Below are 12914 nucleotides of genomic sequence, written 5' to 3'. Positions count from 1 at the left end.
ATGGCTCAGGTATGGAAATCTCCTTTGCATCCTCTGCAGTGTAGACCAATGCAAAGAATTCAGTTTGCTCCTCTGCAACAGCCTTGTCTTCCTTAAGTGATCCTTTAGAATCTTGATCGTCCAGTGACCCCACTGACTGTTTGGAAGGCTTGCTGCTTCTAATATACTTCTAAAAAACAAATTCTGTTAGTTTGTGTGCCTTGCCTAATTCTACTTTTATACTTGGCTTGCCAGAGCTTATGCTTTTTTCTATTTTCCTCAGTAGAATTTGACTTCCAATTTTTGAAGTGTGCCTTTTTGTCTCTAACCACCTGTTTTACTCTGTTTAGTGGCATTTTTTGGTTCTCTTACTGGGGTTTTTTTGTAGGGGGAGGGAGGGGATAATACCGATAATTTCAGCCTTTTATTATGGTGCTTTTAAAACGTTTCCATGCAGCCTGCAGGCATTTCACTCTTGTGACTGTTCCTTTCAGTTCCTGTTTAGCTTCATTTTCTGTAGTTCCCCTTTTTTTAATTTAAATGTTACTATGGTAGGCTTCTTTGGTATTTTCCCCGCTACCAGGATCTTAAATTTTAATTATATTATGGGTGCTATTACCGAGTGGTTCAGCTATAATGACCTCTTGGACCAGATCCTGTGCACCATTTAGGACTAAATCAAGAATTGCCTCTCCCCTTGTGGATTCCAGGACTAACTGCTCCTGGAAGCAGAGAGTAATGGTGTCTAGAAGCTTTATCTCTGCATCCCATCCTGAAGTGACTATTTCCAGTCAATATGGGGATAGTTGAATGCCCCCATTATTATTTGGCTTTCTTTTTTGTAGCCTCTCTAGTCTCCCTGAGCATTTCACAGTCATCGTCACCATCCTGGTCACGTGATCGATCATATATTTGTACTATTATACTCATTCAGTCATGAAATTTCTATTCATAGGGATTTTGTGGAACAGTTTGATTCATTTAGGATTGTTATTGTATTTGGTTATGTGCTTTCTTTCACATATTATGCCACTCCCCCACCAGCGCAACCTACTCTGTCGTTCCTATATATTATGTACCTTGTTATTACCATATCCCATTGATTGTCATTGTTCCAAGTTTTTGATGCATATTATTTGACTAGCCTAATTTAATACCAGCCAGTCAAGTTCACCCATATTAATATTTAGACACCTTGTGTTTGTATACAAGCACTTATAAAATTTGTCAATATTTTGTTGTCTGCCTTCATGTGATGTAATTTGTATGGGACTCTGCTTCATTTGACTGTTTTTGTTCTATTCTGTATTTTATCAACTTCTGTCATCTCCCCTTTACTAGGATATAGAGTATCCCCTTTAATAAATCTTCCCCTAAGGTATGTCTCTCCAAACTATGTGCTCCTCTGCACCTGTTGACATCCCTTAATCCTTAGTTTAAAAACTTCTCTACAGGCTTTTTAATTTTACATTCCAGCAATCTTGTTCTGTTTTCGTCTAGATGGAGCCCATCCTTCCTGTATGAGCTCCTCCTTTCCCAAAAGGTTCCCAGTTCCTAATAAGCCTAAATCTCTTTTCCTAACACCATCATCTCATTGATGCATTGAGACCATGCAATTTTGCCTGTGTAACTGGCCCTGCACTTGGAACTGGAAGCATTTCAGAGTATGCTACCAATGGAGGTCCTGGACAGCAATATCTTGCCCAGCAGCCTACCTATTCCTGTGTCATTGGTCCTTACATGTACCATGACCACGGCTCCTCCCCAGTGCTGCACGTAAGTCTGTCTAGATGTCTCGAGGTCCACAGCTTTGCACCCAGCAGGCAATTCATCATCAGTTCTGCTGGTCCTCACAAACTCAAATATCTATTTCTAATAATCGAATCCCCCATTACTATTACCTGTCTCTTCCTAATAACTGGGTACCTAATACCCAGGGAGGTATCCTCAGTGCAAGAGGATACCATGATGTCATCTGGAAGGAGAATCCCAACTAGGAGATTATTTTCCTTCACTCCAGCTTGATGTTCTCCTTCCCCCAAGACTTTCATCCTCCTCAACAGCATAGAAACCGTCAGACTGGGAGTGGGACTACTTCACTGTGTCCCAGAAAGTCTCATCTGTTTACCTCCCTGTCTCCTTTAGGTTCTCCAGTTCACCAACTCTAATCTCAAGAACCCTTACTCTGTGCAAGCCATGACTTGCTTGCACTGAATGCACACATCACTTGCCCATGAGGCAATGCAATGAACTGGATAGCCCCCAGTCTGCTCCTGGACTTCTGTCTGTATTATTTTTACTATTGCAGGGGTCTCACAATAGAGATACCATTACTAATAGCCCTAGCAGAGGAACCTGAGAGTTAAATGGGCCTGGCTACTGAACTCCACACACAATTTTGTATATCATCTCTCCAGATTAGTTGTCATTTACGTTAGCAGGACAGTTTTTGATGCCGGCTGTTGTGAGTTCCTAGTGTGCATTAGTCTGGTACCATCTACAAATAGTAAACTAAATAAAAGTACAAAACTCTGGAAAGTAATGAAAATTGTTTTTTTTCCCCAATGTGGGTCAGCTGTCAGCATTTACTTTTCCTCTTGTCAGACACCAATGGCACCGTACTTTCTGGGCAGGCTGTGTTGAATATGTGCAAGCAACCTTCTAGCTAGGTGTATATAAAGAAAAGCATAATATTTTGCTTTGTGGCAGGAAGCAGTTGTGGCAAAGTTTAGAATATTTACACCAGATAAATGATTTAGAAAAAACATTTGGCTGCAGCACTATGTTTGGGTTACAGATCAGGTTACCCTACATGGTGTGGCTGAAACCCAGTTAAAATAGGACCTCTGTCTGGATGGAGACATTCTTTGGGGTACTAAGGTACTGCAAAAGAGATTAGTTAAAATTGTGAGGCTGCTGCATTCGGAAGACTGGCAAGAATACAGTTCAGACAGATTATTCAGGGTTGGAATTTAAATTGTAGGATGAAAGTGATCTGTCTTTCAGCTGCGAGCAGTACAGAGATACAAATACTTCTGTGGAGTGTACTGAGTATTTTTTCTTTTGAGAGAACTTTTAATATTTTATTCAAGATTTTTTATTCAGAAATGCTTTTTATGAAGGAGAAAAACATCCACCTTTCCAGATAAAGGGAGTCATAGACTTGAATAGAAGGACAAGGAGACTTACAGAACAATGTGTATTGAAGCTGCTGTTTGGGACTCTGAAGGAGATAGAGAAACAAAAAAGTGATGAAGAGGGTGACTCCTTACTACCAGTTTGAAATACATTGTGTTGCTGTGCTGGATGGAACTAGTGTCTTTCAGCTGAGGAATGAATAACAGCCATGTCTTCATTTAGTAAGGGAGTGTCTTCATGGCCACTGGCAAAGCAGTAATTAAAGGGGGCAGAGTTGGAAGAAATAGTTTTTAGTAAAAACCTACAAGATCTGCTAATCTGCAGTTGCTCCATCCAGTATAAATAATTGCTCTTTTTTTGGCAACTGAACACTAACATATTTGGAGGTGGAGTAAAAATGTTCATTTGCAGCAAAAGGAGATGGGAAAGAATTCAGGTTTAATTGCCAATAACTTTTTTTTTTTTTCTGAAGCAGAGGCCTGTTGCTGCAGCAGCTCCATTGTAGCACAGGAAGGAAAGTTCATTTTTCTAAATCGAACTTTTTGCCTCATAGCAAAGGAACCATGTACCTACCACTAAGGGAATATGTGAGCATAGTCTGCAGGAATGAATCATTGTTAACAGTGGTAGTAAATTCATTATATGGTATGTCTGTTTCAACAAAATTATAAAGCAAGTCTGTATTATAGTTCCATTTTCTCCATTCCTTTGTCTATTATGTGCTCAGTTAACTGAAATTTTCTTATTCTAGAATAAAAATGACTGTTGAATACCTCTTTTTGAGGGAAGTGGCAAAAACAAAGACTTCTGATTTTTTATAAAAATCTGCCCTTCCTTTCTTTTCAATTGTCAAGTTCCGGTTTCTCCCTGAAGTGTTTCTCTAAGTTGCACTTCATTAATGATGCGTCAGGTTTGGGTACATCCAGGCTTATCTCACCACACACACCTGCTTTTCTCTACTTCTATAATGCCCTTCAGTACTGCTTTTAGAATAGCTGCATTGTACCTGTAGTTTAGGCACTTACCTTCTGATAATACAGTGGCTCCACAAAGCATTGAGACATATTAGAATATGTTTTAATGTTGCTGTAAATATTAAAACTATATTTTTGTTCTATGCTTACTGTTTGCTGGCCACAGTATATAGAAATGGAGGCAACACGTTCTCTTGTTTGTGATATTTTCTGTGTATTCCTTTCATTTACACATTGTTTTAAGTGTATTTTGAAGCTGAAATCTGAAAGATTTTTAAAATACAGATTTGCATTCAATATTGCCTCCTTCCTCCAAAATGTAACTAATCCATGCACAAACAGCTTAGAAAACAGAGAAAGAACTCTACTCCTGCAGGAGGATAGCACAACCATAATGTAATTATATGGCTGAAGTAAAGGAAACTGAAGTTAAGAAGGAAAAGAGTGATATGGAATAGGCAAAACAAAGGTTAAGTATACATGAGAAAGAGAAGGAAGGATATGTTTTCTATATTTTTGACTTAGTATTTTAGAAAAAAATCATTGCTTTTATTAGACATCCAAGAAAAGTCTCTTATAAGAAGTTCATTTTAGAACAGCAATATAACTACTGATATATTTCCAATGTCTAGTATCTTCTTAGCAATGAATAAACCTGAGCATTTTAAATCTCCCTTTGAGCTGTGTGGGAGGGGCTCAATACACAAGGTAATATTGCCAGGTTTACCTTTTAAAAATGAGGCGTTTAAGCAAATATAGTTTCCCAATATGCTTTCACCTGTGCACAGTCCCAAAACAAGCATATGTTCCTGCAGATTTCAAGCACTGCCAGGAATAATTTGTGTCCTTCAGACCCAACTGATAAAGACATTTGTGGGCTCCAGTCAAATTTTGTTCAGAATTTTAAAATATTAATTGAAGGTTGTCGTCCTTTACAGTTTTCTAGTTGGAGGAACAGATAATACTGCAAACTCTTTTCTTTATAGCACAGTATGTGGTATCTTAATCTTGCTCATAACAATATTGTATTATGAGGAGTTGTGTCAAGATCTGATTAGTAGACTTCTGAGGTAAGATACTGAATGTATTTTTGAAGGGTTATTTTTAAATCCAATTTAACATCAGATTCTTTGAGATGTTAGAAATGAGCTCACTAATCCTAGCAAACGCTTTAATTGCATCTGGTCCTCTCTTCTGCATCCAGGTTTTTATTTTGCAGCTGCTGAAAAAAAAACAAAATTTGTTACAGGCATAATTCAAATGTTTAGTATCCTTTAGCTCTTCCAATAGTTCTACAACAATTTTTCACTATTTTTCTTTTTGTAATTTCAGATTTTCAGATGTAAACTTTTATGTGGATCATTTTTGTGAAGCTTATTCCAAATTTTCAGAGTATGATATAGTACTGGATTTTGTGGAGCAGATGATTATCTCAAACTAGTGTAAATACATCAGTTTAAACAGAGTTGCTTCTTATTTACGGAAGCATAAATGAGATCGGAATTAGTTCCTTCATTTTCAAGTCAATGTTAGAGTATATTTTGTCTAAGTGCCATTCATCTTTATTCAGTTAGGCAGCAATTCTGCAAACACTTAAGTATGAGCTTAATTTCACTAGCCTGAATAATTCTGTTTGAAATCAGTGGGATAATTCATGCTAATAAAGTTAAGTATGTGCGTGTTGCAGGACAGGAGCTTTAATAGGTATTCCATCTACATCTAGGACACAAGATCCTCACCTATTTGCCGGATTCTTCAACTCTGTGGTAGATTAAATTATATCCTCTTTCAATATGTCAGTTGGCAATTTGAAACCCCTATTTTGTAAACAAAGGGGAAAATTTAAGTTTCATATAAAACGGGATAATTTGGGATACAGTAGACTTCTTAATTGTTTGATTTATGCAAAATCTGGAGCAGGAAGTGAAGGGGTAGAGTATTGCTAATTTCAATATTATTTACATATATCCCTGAGACTGAGATTAAGTGGATCCTAGTGGCAGAGTATCTCCCTTTATATCTTGTATGACTATACCAAAAATTTGCTTGATCACAATTTTCAGAATTCAACTTGATCCATAAATACATTTTTTTTTAATTAAATTTGGTTTCCAGGTGTTAAATAATGTAGGCGGTAGTTTGAAGTAGGAAGGAACAATTTATCATATATCCTAAGCACATATCAAGAATTACTTGAATGAAAAATGTACTGCTTTGTTTAATATATGAAGCAACCAGTTTTGCTGGTTTGCTTTCACATAGTACTTCCCTATCAACCACTAATTCCTCAAAGGAGGAACTCAGATTACTTACATATATTATTTACCTGTTTTTCATAACTAAAGCAAAATGTAACCAATGTATATCTCAATTTCAGCATCAAACAGTGGAATCCCTGAATAGACAGAGGTTATGTCACAACCTGTTTTAGCTCAAATAGGTTAAATCTCAGTTGATACATATGGCTTTTGTAATAAAAGCATATAAAGATCAAACTGCTTAGAACAAAAATGTCCAACCATAATTTTAGGTTATTAAATCTCTACTTGCACGCATCTTTGGCAGTCCCTATAATTTTGAAGAATAGATAGATGCCTAGTATCTCTTTTTGCCTTTCTAAGTGTACTTGCACTGTTTCGTTGGTGGAGAAGAATCTGGATAATGTGGTCAGGAATATTAGGATTACCTGAAAATTTATATAAACCTTTTGGACTGTTGTAAAAAGTATTAAAAATATGTTTAAATGTATTGATGATTTTCCCTATCCTACATATATTTAAAAAAAAACAGCTCAGATTCACTGTGGCTAGTGAATTCTCACATATGATTAGTGATGTGTAAACTCCACAAACAGCATGAACATCCAGATAACAAAGCTGTAGGTGCTTCTCAAACTCAGAAATCTTGAAAGGCTTTGGTTCTCTTTCACCTTCAGGTCCTTTTTTGCCCCTTTCTCCCCTTTGATAATTAATACCAATGGCCAAGACTTCTGGATGCCTGTCTGTTAGTTATGTCACTGAAGATTTGAGTACTCAGGGACATTTAAGCATATGGATGTAGGAGTGGGAAGAATGTCTCCCGACTGCTCAGAAACTGAGCAATGTTTATTTTACCCTTTTAAAATATCTGTTCCACATTTTATCTTGAGTTCACGTTTCTTAGTTTGCAGATTAATGTACTGCCCTAGTTTTATCATGTTAGGTGACCACTGTCCTACAGACACCACTGCATACAAAACTTGAATTGCATATTTAAGCTAATCATTCTCCCATTCAAATAAATGTGATAGAAGAATTCAAGAGAGCAGGAAGTGTACGCAATTACAGCAGGGGATTGAATGTCTCGATTCCATTTCTTCCTTTGGCATTGAGTTGATATGTGAGAACTGAGAAGTCATCTAATCGCTCTGGTTTAACTTTACAACAGTAGAATGTCTCCTTACCGAAAAGACAGAATCACCCAAACATCAAAAGAACTGCTGTAGTATCACACTGGTGAACAAGAACCCAAATACAGTTCCCTTTAGGCGTTCCAGCCCTTGGCTCCTATCTAGGCAAAAAGGTCTAATGTGGTGAGAGATTTATCGAAAACCCAAATCACCATATGTGAGGTTCTACTAATCCCAAAGAATCAGACACTTTCTCCCATGTCACTGTGTGTCTCAGATCTTACTCAAACACACGCTGTCAGCCAATCCTTAGTAAATTAACTAAAGATCTATTAATAAGAGAGTTACTGAATAGTTAAAATATTATATACATTACAAATGCTTGCTAGGTCCCTCTATCAGATTTGTAGCAGTGATGGATGAGTCTGCTGACTTACAAAAGTCTCTGAATCATCCCAAAAGGTTAGAATCTAAATGCAGCTTAGAAGTAAAGTCTGTTGGAGTCTTTCCATGCTTTTCCAAATAACTACTTGGAAGATCTCAGTCTCACAGCTTAAACTTTCCCTGTTGAAAGTTTACAGACTAGAGATGCAGGATCAGGCCTGATGTTTCACTTTTATAGCTGAAACAGCCTCTCAAGTGTTTTGAGTACAGCATGATTCTTCTTTGAGCACACACTAACCCACCACTTTGAAGTTAACATTCAATTTCCTATCCATACACAGGAAATCTAGTTACTTATTTGCATAAGGCAATTAAACATGATAACAGATAAGCTGAAGACAATATAGATAATAGTTTCCTACAGTATCTCACCTCTTTGATCTTAAGGTTAACTGAACACAATTAAGACATGAAATGGATTTAGCATCTAAAAGCTAATTTGGTTACACTGGTAAACTTCTAACAGGATATAGGTAATCACAGACAAATACACTTAGTAACTATTCTTTGATTCTTATCAATACAAAGTGAATGAGTTGGGGATTGCTAGCTTACTTAACGTTTCCTTGATACCCATACATACCTGGATTGTCTTGATTACAATTGCAACGCCTCTTGTTAAGTTGTTCTGGTCATCCACAAGTTACCTGGTTTACCAGCACCACAGTAATATTTAGCAGAAGAGAGAGATGGCCAGTGTGGAGAGGATCTGGCATGGACATGATTAACCCTTTTTATAGGGCAATAATTTACAGCATGATAGATGACAATTTCATTCTGCTCTACAGATGGTGGGAAAAGCATAATAAAAATTCAACTGTCTTCATTTTGTCTCAAAGTTTTGTTTAAAAACCTCATTGAAAAATCAAATTTTGAAAAATGTTGGTAGCTCTAATAACTTATTTCTAAATTAATTTTCTGCAGCCATGTAAAGAACACTGAACCTCAGTGAGGACTATCTTCATGACAAGTTGAAAACACACTTCCTTTTGGAGCCCTACAAGCTTTAATCTTCCACTAAAGAACATGGACTAAAATAAATATTGTCAAAGAAGCAAAGCCAAGTCTTCAAATATAGTGGAACAAAATGTGTATTAAACAGCTATTTTTGATGCATTCTATTGCCTGTATACCTTGTCTATATAGTGAGTATTTAAGGCCTGATCCTGCCATCACTATCAGGTGTCATGGTTACTACTGACTCTTCACAAATGTAAGCATTGTATCCACTAGTACGTTTGCCATATGATTTTGACAGGCCTATTTTCAATGCATAAAGTTAAGCATGTTCATAAAGGTAATTTTTTTGGAAAGTTTAAGTGCCCTTAAATAGATTCGGAATGAAAATCTGAACTGTCATAACTGTAGCATCTCCAACACACTGTTACGATAGATTGGCTCAATCATCTATGATTGTGCGAGGCACTGAGGAAAAATAACAGCACTGAAGATAGATTCTTCAGGTTCCATTCTCAGACCACACCCAGATCATCCAATAGTATTGCAGGAGCATATGAATTGCCAATCTGGATTTAAACCCTCGGTCCATCTAGTCCAGTAATCTGTCTCTGATAGTGGCCTGTACCAGATATTTCAGAGAAAGGTATAGTAGTCACTTAAACCCTGAAGCATGAGCTTTTATAGCCCTTCCACAATGTTTGTTGTTAATTATAACAATTCTGGATATACTTGTTATCCAAATAAATGCCCAATCCCTTACTGACCCCTGCTAAATTCTTGATTTTAATGATTTCCTGTGGTAATGAGTTCCACAGTATAGCTGTATGCTGTGTGCAAAAAAATTGGGTTTTGTTGGTTTTCAATTTCTTTGAATGCCCCCTTCTTCTTTTGTGTAATGCAGGATGGGCAGGAGTTCCCAATCTACCCTATCTGGACTGTTCATTATTTGATATACTTTTATCATGTCCCCTCTTTTCATCTCCTTTCTAAGATGATGATCCAAATTTTTCAGTTTCTCTTCAGATGTGTTTTTCAATACGTTTGATCACTTTCATCACCTTCTCTGAGCCTCCTCTAGTTCTGCAATGTCCTTTTTCAGATGAGGTACCAGTATTTCACATGGGATTTCAGATGAGGCCATGCCACTGATTTCTATAAAGATGTTACCTCTGTATTATTTGCCAGTCTATTCCTTATGCATTCTAACATATGAATATTTTGTTTGCTTTGTTGACCACAGCTGCATATCTAATAGGGGTCTTCACTGAGCTGTCTACAGTGACACCCCAATGCCTTTGAGTATACCTTTGCAGGGAGAAAATGTTTGAACATGAGTGTTTTCCTGGTGGAGCTGGTAACTATCCTAGCACAGCAAACTGCTAAAAGCCTATTTATAGAAGTTGTTCTTGTCCTTGTTGAGACAAATGGTTAAGAACCTCAAGACGTGCTGTGAGAAATAACCCAAAGTTAGATGTAGCTCTTGAACTGTTTGCCCCTAAGGAACAGAAAGGAAAAAAATCTACAGAAGGGTGACTTGGTGTTATCAAACATACTTTGTGCCAGTTGCAGACTGTGGTGTCTGCCAAAGATAAGCCTACTTTACTGATGTCTCTCAATAACAGAAATTGGCCAAGATTTTCACAGTGGCTTTCTTCCTTCCTTTCACAAATATTGTGCAAAATACAACACACAGTTTTAGTCTTAGGCATGTTATTTTTCCTGCAGGTTACAATCTATTCCACAAACATTTTACTGTTCTTTAAAATTGCTGGATGTACAACCCCCCTGTCATTGTGTAGATATGGCTACAAGTACAATAAAACAAAACATGCTTGCTAATGCCTAAAACTTAACTTTGACAGGTTACAATCTTTATCTAAGGAGGTTTCTCACCTATAGTAATTTCCAGCTACTCTTTGTTTTCAAGTCAAGATGATCCACTCTGCATGAGCTCATAGGGTTCTGTTCCCCCTTTGTCCCCTAAGTGATAGATGCCAAAATGGCTTTCCATTTCACCTTATGTTTTCCAAAGTGTATCTGTTTTAAGAGCCAGGAAGGCTTCCTGGGCGTGCAGGCTCCATCCCCATTTGTGATGGTTAAGTGGTCTTTCTCCCTCTTACCCTGCTTGTTTATCTTGATGGCTTTGTTTACCTTCCATGTAGATGTACTTTTCATTGTCCTCTGAGATACTACCTAATTCAGTTTACATTGGAGATGCAGGAAAACAAGCACACTAGCATTCCTTTGTCTAGGACTGGTTGCAATTATGCATTGTTTTCAAAACACCTTTTAAGAATGTATTTCGAGTAGACACCCATAATTCTTTATACACTGCCTGTACATATATTAGACAATATTTATGACCAGCATGTTACCAGTTTGCATATGATACCTTACATCACACCTTTTAGCTCTTAAGTGCAGATTATGACAACAGTGGGGCTATGCGTGCATCAGGCCTGATGTGAGGGATTGTATGGTGGGGAGTGCCCTCTGCTAGTTGGTAGTCAGCGACTCCCTAGGTCATAATCATTGTACTCTTGGGCATAATAATCACACTACAGCAGGGAAAGGGTGGGAAGGAAAGAAAGCAGCTCCCATCTCTGGGATAGAATCTTTGTGTTGCCGAGTCAGTGGCAATCTGGCATTGCATAGTGCCCAATTAAAAGATTTGGTGGGCTGTTGATTTTAACATCCTACCAATAGCTGCAAGAGAAGGAGGGGGGGGGGATGCGCCCGCAAGAGGTGGTGATGCTTTTCTACACAAGTGCTTCCAGGTCAGCATCCACCCTAAGAAAACAGTTAGCCAGGTGATAAGGACTTGTTTTCATTTTTAGTTTGGATGAGCTGAATAGCTGTTCTTTTCAAGTGCCACTTCTTCATTTGTGGTGATCTCTTCATTTACTGAAAATGTATTGTGGCGGATCCACCCAACTGGAGCCCACACCTGCCATATATCAACCTTTTCCTGAACTACATCCTCAAACAATCCCCAGCAGAAATTGCCCTGCTGTTAATCTAACAATGTCATTTAGCCCCTCCTCCTTGCCAGTGCTCCCTTCTCTTTCCCTCACAGCGTGGTGAACTGTGCAGGGTGACAACAGCAGGGGGGAGAGGGGCTCTGAAAGTCAAGGAGGGGTCTCCTGAGGCACGCACAGCTTGTGCCTCGACGAGGATGCTGGGAAAAGTGAAGACCCTGGCCGGTGAGTGCTGGGTGCGGGCAGGGCAGGGCAGGGCTGGCCTCTGCAGGCAGGCTGCACAGCCTCTGCCCCAAGGGCTCCTACAGCCTGTTCCCCCAGTTCTCAGCATTTCTTAAATGCGGCTATAGACCTTGGTGGTGACTGAGGGGGGAGGAGAAGTATCAGCCCCTCTCTTTCCCTTCCTCAGGGATGCGCCACCCTGCACTGCGTCTGGAGACAGTTGGGGCACAATGCTGAAGGAGCAAGGTGAGTTCTCGACTTATGGGGCGGGGAGGGGGCAATGGGGCCTGGCTCAAGCTTCCACCCTAGGGTTGTTGGGCAGTGGGCTCAGCTGGTGGGACTTAGGAGCTGCACAGACCAGGCCTCCAGCCATGGGGTATTGGGCACCAACACCCTGGCTCCAGCCATGATTTTTTCAGGTACTGACCCCCTACTCTGGCTATGCAACCTCAGCCTGTGGCCAGGCCCATGGGGCTTCAGGCTCCAACTCCTGGCCACATGGCAGCAGGCTCCAATCTCTGGCTCTCATTGTGTGGTGCCAGCACCTGGCCACGGATTCCAACCCCCAGGTGCTGACCTGGGCTCCAGTGGGTGCTGGCCCTGGGCACTGAGCCACAGCCCCTGGGTGTGCAGCTCCTGGCCCTGGCTGCATGGTACCTGCCCCAGGGCTCTGACCGCTGGCACTGCCCCCCAGCCACACAGCTGCTGACCCCTGGCTCTGGTCACAGGGCTCACCACCCACCCCCATCACTCTTGGTCTCCACTACCACCCCTGGCCCCTGCTGATTCCCCCCTGCCCTCCAACCAGCCCCACTCCAGGGCTTAATTTGT

The sequence above is a fragment of the Chelonoidis abingdonii genome, chromosome 5, assembly GCF_003597395.2.
Source record: "Chelonoidis abingdonii isolate Lonesome George chromosome 5, CheloAbing_2.0, whole genome shotgun sequence".
Lineage (NCBI taxonomy): Eukaryota > Metazoa > Chordata > Testudines > Testudinidae > Chelonoidis > Chelonoidis abingdonii.
The sequence above is the reverse complement of the archived record's forward strand: the minus strand, read 5'-3'. Positions refer to the sequence as shown.